We start from the raw sequence: 9,126 nt of genomic DNA on the forward strand, positions 1-9,126 counted from the left end.
CTGATCACAGACATTTAAAGGGGTTGGCCAGTTTGTAATTGAATTTGTCAAAATTCCATATACAGTTATACCTGCTCCATTCAAGCATATATGACTGTTAGAGATGATCGAATAAAAAAAAAAAATTATTCGGCCGATTCGCCAAATTTTCCGAAACAATTTCGATTAGAATTTATTCACGGCAAATCACTTTAAAAAACTGTTATTTCCTGGCTGTAGAGAGCCTGCATAATCGCTTCTCGGCCTTTTGGCTAAGATCAAGTGTAGTATCTGTTCTTCAGTCCTGTAGAGCTACGCTCCAGGCTGTACTCCTTCCATGGCTTGCCATGGTCGTTGAGCGGAACGGAGAACCACACAGCAACCCTGGGTGGCGGAACATGGCGGGAGCACCGAGACCCCATGTGAAGCTACCTTTGAGCTCTGCTGGATCGATGCCATCCAGGTCGAGTTGTGTTGAAAGCCCAAAGTGCGAGTGCCCCGGGGGGTGGTGCCCCTGGGGTGCCTAAACTCACGGGGGTCCGGCCCACTGAGTGACGGCACATTTGCACAAGCACTTCTTTCTCACAATTTTAGCACACACCTCTATTTGCTCGGCTTCGGCCCTGAAGATACGAGGAATTTTTATAATTCCGGCCGAATGTCCGGGCCTTAAGGGCAAAACATTTTACTTATTTATTTTTCATGTCACTGTGTGCACTTTTCACGTTGTTTGTTCACTAGGATTTTCAAGGGTTGCGGCGCCCTAACGGGTACCCCCTCCTTGAGGTCTAGGGGGGGTGTGTGTGGCCACTTTGGTTCCTCACCCCCCTGCCAAACCCCTTGGGCTCTCCCTCCGGGGAGAGTCCAGACCTTGTTGAAGCTCCTGGCTGACGCCCTGGGTGGCAGCCTAGGCGAAAGCCGGGAGCATAGATGGGCGTACCCTTGGCTTCGGCTGAGGGTTGCCACTGGTCTCAGTCCCTTGCAGGAGCTTAACGGCCCCGGAGGGATTGGGAATGGTTTGTGGGGGGCTCTTCTCTTCGGAGAGGGCCTGCGATAGACCGCGACCTAGTGCACTATTTTTGTGTGGCACGCTGCACGATTTTGATGCACGAGGTGAGAGCACGACTTTGGGCAAGAAAAAAGTTTCAAAGCTAGCCAGTGAGAACTGTGTCTCACAACTTACACCCGTGGGCAGTGTTTATGATTGGAGATAACTCTGATCACAGACATTTAAAGGGGTTGGCCAGTTTGTAATTGAATTTGTCAAAATTCCATATACAGTTATACCTGCTCCATTCAAGCATATATGACTGTTAGAGATGATCGAATAAAAAAAAAAAATTATTCGGCCGATTCGCCAAATTTTCCAAAACAATTTCGATTAGAATTTATTCACGGCAAATCACTTTAAAAAACTGTTATTTCCTGGCTGTAGAGAGCCTGCATAGTGGTGTAGAACACTGTGCCTTGCAGTAACATGCATAGGGAGTCTGCTGTGGTAGTGAAACAATACTGTGAGTCAGTATGACACACAGATGACAGGCGTCGCTCTTAGAATCACTGCACACTTCACTTATTTGGGCAGTCACTGGGCCAAAACTGACCAAATAACTCAAGTATGAACTCAGCCTTACATGTCAATGTTAGCGTCAAGAAGAAGCACACGCCTTTTACACCCTGTTCTATTAAACGATTATACAAGTAGAGCCCTCCCGACAGAGTGGAGAGGGTATCAACAGTAAGTTTGTGTTGACATGATTATTTTGCCCTTCCTCTGATCCATGAGAACAATAACCCCCAAAAAACGGATCCTGTCTGTTGAGCATCCGCCTTCACTCGGTCAGAATTTTGTCAGTAATTCATCAGTATTGCTAATGCCAAAAAAAAGTGGATCCAAAACAGAGATGACAAGTGCATGTCTTCTGTGTTTTGTACGCACTCCTGCTTTTGGCTACCAAATCATAAGCCAATTCTGATGGGACCATACATGCCTTAACAGCTGCTAAACAGACAGGATCCGTTGTGCGTCTCATTTTTCCTCCCTTCTGACAGATCAGAAGAAGGGTCAAATGAATAGTAATGTCATCCAGGCCAAAAGGCAAAATAGTGGCCCAGTCATGGAGTGGGGAGGGTGGGAGAACAGCTTGAGAAGTACACAGAGTGGCCCAATGACATAGTGGTGAGGTGGCAGCAGCAGCATCAGAAGGCCACAGAGTGGCAAGGTGACAGTGTTGAGGTAGCAGCAGCATGAGGAGGCCACAGAGTGGCACAATGACAGAGTGTGGATGTGGCAGCAGCAGCATGAGGAGACCACAGAGTGGCAAGGTGACATAGTGTGGAGGTGGCAGCTGCATCAGGAGACCACAGAGTGTCAAGGTGACATAGTGTGGAGGTGGCAGCAGCAGCAGCAACATGAGAAGGAGACTGAGTGGCACAATGACAGAGTGTGGAGGTGGCAGCAGCAGCATCAGGAGGCCACAGAGTGGCAAGGTGACATAGTGTGGAGGTGGCAGCAGCAGCAGAATGAGGAGACCACAGAGTGGCCCGGTGACAGAGTGGGGAGGTGGGTGGCAATAACAGTACCCGCTGACGATGGTGGGTGTAAGAAGGAGCACTTGGCGTCAGATGTGCTGCATCAGGTGGGTGGCAGCATAAGAATAGTAGCTGAGGCAGGTAGCCAGAAGAAACAGGTCTCTTTTGTCAAGGTTTGGGTGAGGCAGCATGGATGATATAATCTGATAAATCAGGCATTGGTGGGTGGAAATCCTGGCCGATCCATGCCTGATTCATCTTGACAAAGGTCAGTCTCTCCACATTTTGGGTGGACAGGCGAGTTCTCCTTGGGGTTACTATGGCCCCTGCCGCACTAAACACCCGCTCTGATGCCACACTACTGGCCGGACAGGACAGCTGTTCCAGGTCAAACTCGGCCACAAATCCAGTTTGGCTGCCCAGTAGTCCAGCGGATTTTTGATGACAGTTAGCCAAGTTTGCCACCACCTGCTGGTTCAGGTTCTGCTCTATGTCTAGTTGCTGGTGAGTAGTTTCTTCACTATGCGGGTGAAGAAAGCTGCTCATCAGCGACTATAGACTCAGGCTGCTGCTGATCGAGCTGGTACTGCTCCTGCTTCCCTCCCCCCCAGGAGCCATGGCAGTGAAACATGAGCGCATGTAGGCAGCGGCCAACTGACTACATAGGATGTCTCTGTAATAGTTCAGTTTGTTCTCCCTCTCAGCGGGTATAAAAAAGGCCCCCATTTTGGACTGGTAGCGAGGGTCTAACATGGTGGAGACCCAGTAGTCATCCCTCTGAGCATGCATCGGGCCATTTGCGCAAGTGACACGGAGGGATTCCCTGCCTCCATCTCCACTGTGTACTGCCACTGTGTGCCTGGGTCATCTGCCTAGTCTTCCTCATCTCCCTCTTGCTCCTCCGGCTGCTCCTGCTCCTCATCTCCTGTCACCTGTGTAGAAAAACCATCCATTTCGCTACACATTGCTTGTGCTCCAATGTCCTCCTCCTCCTCCAGTTCAGCCCCCACAGGGCTCATGTGGTCGTGAGATGTAGGCGCCACGTCCCCTGACCAGCCAGATTTGCCAGCATCATTTCCAGGATATGAATCAGTGGAATGACGTTGTTCATCCCATAGTCCTGGCGACTGACAAATAAAGTGGCCTCCTCAAAGGGCACGAGCAAACGGCAGGTGTCACGCATGAGCTGTCACTGGCTAACATCGAAGTTACAGAGGGGAGTACCTCTTTCCGCTTGGATCATCAAGAAATCGTTTATGGCCTTTCTCTGTTCGTACACTCGGTCCAACATATGGAGGGTGGAATTCCAACCGGTGGAAACGTTGCATATCAGTCTATGTTGGGGGACACTGTTCTGCCACTGCAGCTCAAGAAGGGTGTGCTTGGCTGTGTACGAGTGGCTGAAGTGCATGCAAAGTTTCCTGGCCATTTATAGGATGTCTTGCAGATGGGTGGAACACTTCAGGAACCGCTTTACAACCAGATTGAACACATGCACCATGCAAGAAGCATGGCTCAGCCCTTCTTGACGCAGCACCGACACCATGTTCTTCCCATTGTCGGTCACCATGGTTCTGATTTTGAGCTGTCGCGGAGAAAGCCGGGATTTGATTTCTTGATGAAGGACACGGAGCAGTTCCTCCCCTGTGTGACTCAGTTTGCCCAGGCAAACAAGGTCTAGAACAGCGTGACACCGTCGTGCCCTGCACATGTGGTATGCTGGAGGAGCACTGTGAATTGTCCCTGCAGTGGAGGCTGAGGACACGGTGGAGGATTAGGAGGCAGAGGCAGACATTGTCCACAGGACCAACGGTGTGAGAACGTGGAGGCGGAAGCAGCGTCACCTGGCCAAGTTGCTGGTGTGGCTGGGCAGGAACCACATTTACCCAGTGGGCTGTAAAGGACATACAGGTGAAACTCGAAAAATTTGAATATCGTGCACAAGTCCATTTATTTCAGTAATGCAAATTAAAAGGAATTGCATTAATGCAGCTTAAAATTGGAATTTTGTGAAAAGGTTCAATATTCTAGGCTCAAAGTGTCACACTCTAGTCAGGTAATTAATCTATATCCCCTGAGCAAAGGGTACCTCAAAATTGTGACTTTGGGGTTTCATAAGCTGTAAGCCATAATCATCCAAATTATAACAAATGAAGGCTTGAAATATCTCGCTTTGCATGTAATGAGTCTATCTCATATGTTAGTTTCACCTTTTAAGTTGTATTACTGAAATAAATGAACTTTGCAAGATATTAAAATTTTTCAAGTTTCACCTGTATATTGTCCTTGACCGTAGTTACAGCTACCGACCAATTTTCCCAAAAAAGGCTGTATCACAAACAAATTTCTAGTGTTGATCGCGAATATTTTAATCGCACATTTCTATCGCGAATATTGGCACTTCGAGAATTAGCAAATATCTTTGCAGGACCTTAGTCATGTGACTGTTGCCGCAGCAACGTTTACAAACAGGCCGCATGTGATCCCAATACTCCGGTCACCTGACCTGTGGATCAGCTGACCTGCAGATCAGGTGATACATTTACTCATAGAAGACTGCTTACACCAAGATGAATGCGCAGCAGCGTCGCGCAGGCACAGCTGTTCATACACCACGCCAGATCTCAATGTGTCGCTCGGATCCTAATCAGGTTACAAACACTTGGCTATTGTTTTTAATCATGTTTGTTATGAGATCACCTGGGTGTTAATGAATATCTTAGAGTCTTTTAGGTATATACACCATTGTTGAGATATATGTTCTGGTCACGTGTATGTCGAACATGGGTCTTACTTGTTTTTGAATCATGTATATTTAGATTATGATACACAATTTCATGAATTTTATTATGTTTTGTACTTAATTGATGTTATTGATTAATTGATATGCAACATGCTATATATATGCTATATATATGCTATGAGCACTCCCCCTTTGTATCACTGCTTGAAAAAGGTTCCAGTGTGCGAACCGAAACGTTGTTATTTGGTGAATAAACTACACGCTTTTTTGTAAGGAAGTGCCGTGGATTCTCTTGGATTATAGTTATTTGGAAGTTTGGATCGCTTCATCAGCAGCTGGCACCCGCCATCACAGAACACTGCTGTGCTGTTCACACTTGTTGGATATAGTGCTAGAATATAGTGCTATATCTTTGTAATCGCGAATATTCTAGAATTTTTTTCATCAGTACCCATGATCCCTCACTGCTTCTTGCTTGTGGGCCAATGAGTAGGCTGCAATATCTTTGACTTTAGGAGTAGTGTTGATCGCAAATTTTTATCGCAAATTTTCCAATTGCCGATTTTTGCAATCAAGAAAATAATGACTGGAGATAACGAATTCTCGAATATATGACGAATACTCGCCCAAATATTCGTGAAATATTGCAAATTCGAATATTGCCCCTGCCGCTCATCACTGCAAATTTCACCACTGAATGGCTAATCAACGCAATTACTCAGTCCCTACAGAAGAAAGTCTACATTCACCGACCAATTATGCCAAAAAAGGCTGTATCACAAACATATTTCACCACTGAATGGCTAATCAACGCAATTACTCAGTCCCTACAGAAGAAAGTCTACATTCACTGACCAATTATGCCAAAAAAGGCTGTATCACAAACATATTTCACCACTGAATGGCTAATCGACGAATTGTTAGCCCCTACGGAAGATACTCTACAATCACCCATCAATTTTTTAAAGAAAAATACTCTACAATCACCCATCAATTTTTCCCAAAAAGGCTGTTTCACAAAAAAATTTCACCACTGAATGGCTAATCGATGCAAATACTCAGTCCCTACAGAAGAAAGTCTACATTCACAGACCATTTTTTTCCAAAAAAGGCTGTATCACAAAAAAATGTCACCACTGAATGACAATGTAAATTCACTGCAGAACGGCTAATAAGAAGTACTTATTTTTCGTATTAACACCAACAATGGCTGTATGACAATGTAAATTCACCGCAGAACGGCTAATAGCACATACTTATTTTTGCTATTAATACAGCGCAACAATGTCTGTATGACAATGTAAATTCACCACAGAACGGCTAATAACACGTACTTAGCCACACCAGCCCGCGAGACAGCAGCAGCTTCTGGAGCAGGTATCAGATAAACTCATCCAGTTGGAAGGGAGGGCAATCATAGTGCTGTTATGATTTATGGACACAGCTCTCAGCATGCTTAGCCAGCCTTCTATCTGGCTTTGCATCTTGAGAGTCACAGTCCACAGGCTGTTTCTGAGCCTGTGGACTGTGACTCTCAAGAAGCACAGCCAGATAGAAGGCTGGCTAAGCATGCTGAGAGCTGTGTCCATAAATCATAACAGCACTATGAAAATTACTGACTGGCTAAGCATGCTGAGAGCTCAGTCTAAATAACATAACACATAAAGAAATTACTGTTTCTAGCTGCTAGTCCACAGCAGCTAGAAACAGTCATTTCTTTAAAGGGATTCTGTCACCAGGTTTCACCCCTGTCAGCTAAAAATATGCTGATGTTCAGGGCGTCTTCACGATTCCTAATGTGGGCTTATAAATGTCATCTGTGGGCTTATTTAGCTAAAAAACAGCTATTACTAACCTGTCAGTCAAACAAATAAGGTGCCCAAGGGGATGTTAATGGATGCAAGGTGCCGGCCGCACCCGCCCCCATTCGTGCCCAGCGCCGCCTTTCCGGACTTCTGCGCCGCCTCCTAATCCTCTGTGCCGCCTCTCGCTCTCCCTCCCTCCCCCCTCCTTCTGCTGTAAGATCTCGCGCTTGTTTACAGGGCTCTGCCTGATGCGCCCGTGCAGACTTCTCCATTTGGCTTCTTACAGCGAAGTGCGCATGCGCCGACACTTCGCTCAACCCCTGTATGCGCGAGATCTTACAGCAGGAGGAGGGGGGAGGGAGGGAGAGCGAGAGGCGGCACAGAGGATTAGGAGGCGGCGCAGAAGTCTGGAAAGGCGGCGCTGGGCACGAACGGCGGCGTGTGCGGCCGGCACCTTGCATCCATTAACATCCCCTTGGGAACCTTATTTGTTTGACTGACAGGTTAGTAAAAGCTGTTTTTTAGCTAAATATGCCCACAGATGACATTTATAAGCCCACATTAGGAATCGTGAAGACGCCCTGAACATCAGCATATTTTTAGCTGACAGGGGTGAAACCTGGTGACAGAATCCCTTTAATGTGTTATGTTATTCAGACACAGCTCTCAGCATGCTTAGCTAGCCTTCTATCTGACTGGCTAAGCATGCTGAGTGCTGTGTCCATAAATCATAACACAGCTATATGAAAATTACTGTTTCTAGCTGCTGTTGTCCACAGTCCACAGCAGCTAGAAAACAGTAATCTTCATAGTCATGTTAAATGATCACTATAGTGTCAGGAAAACAAAGCGGTTTTCCTGACACTATAGTGCCCTGAGGGTGCCCCACCCTCAGGGTCCCCCTCCCGTGGTCCCCCTCCATGTTGCCAAGATAGACGCCAAATGAAGGGGTAGTTGCAGGAACAAAATACTTTAATGGTATCGATAAAATATATATGTAATTAAGACACTGAGTGCAGTTGGCTTTTATTTGGAGATTCAGTATATGCTGTCTATATTTATATATATTTATATATATTTTACCAATACCATTAAAGTATTTTGTTCCTGCAACTACCCCTTCATTTGGCGTCTATCTTGGCAACACAAAGGGAAGTAGTGATTCTTCAGCGAACACTTACATCTGGTTTCCAGCATTTGATCTCCAAAACATAAAAAGAAACCTTTTCGATCCGTTTCTATTATGGCACTTTAATGGTAATTAAAATTTTTCATTTGTCTTAATACAAATGCTTCGCGTTTTGATTTTATATATTTCCATAAAAAGGCCCAGCAAAATCCTCAGCACCAGGCCCATGATGCTCTTAATCCGGCCCTGCCCGTTCCACCACATCCCAAAGATGCTCTATTGGGTTGAGATCTGGTGACTGTGGGGGCCATTTTAGTACAGTGAACTCATTGTCATGTTCAAGAAACCAATTTGAAATGATTCGAGCTTTGTGACATGGTGCATTATCCTGCTGGAAGTAGCCATCAGAGGATGGATACATGTTCTCATTCTGTTTACGCCAAATTCGGACTCTACCATTTGAATGTCTCAACAGAAATCGAGACTCATCAGACCAGGCAACATTTTTCCAGTCTTCAACAGTCCAATTTTGGTGAGCTCGTGCAAATTGTAGCCTCTTTTTCCTATTTGTAGTGGAGATGAGTGGTACCCAGTGGGGTCTTCTGCTGTTGTAGCCCATCCGCCTCAAGGTTGTGCGTGTTGTGGCTTCACAAATGCTTTGCTGCATACCTCGGTTGTAACGAGTGGTTATTTCAGTCAACGTTGCTCTTCTATCAGCTTGAATCAGTCGGCCCATTCTCCTCTGACCTCTAGCATCCACAAGGCATTTTTGCCCACAGGACTGCCGCATACTGGATGTTTTTCCCTTTTCACACCATTCTTTGCAAACCCTAGAAATGGTTGTGCGTGAAAATCCCAGTAACTGAGCAGATTGTGAAATACTCAGACCGGCCCGTCTGGCACCAACAACCATGCCACTCTCAAAATTGCTTAAATCA

At 46.0% G+C, this 9,126-nt stretch overlaps 1 pseudogene; it reads left to right on the forward strand.

Annotated features, from left to right (window-relative positions):
* The first annotated feature begins 231 nt into the window (after window positions 1-231).
* LOC121002928 lies at window positions 232-314 on the forward strand (annotated as a pseudogene).
* Window positions 315-9,126: the final 8,812 nt, after the last annotated feature.

This window comes from Bufo bufo, chromosome 5 (genome assembly GCF_905171765.1).
Source record: "Bufo bufo chromosome 5, aBufBuf1.1, whole genome shotgun sequence".
Classification (NCBI taxonomy): domain Eukaryota; kingdom Metazoa; phylum Chordata; class Amphibia; order Anura; family Bufonidae; genus Bufo; species Bufo bufo.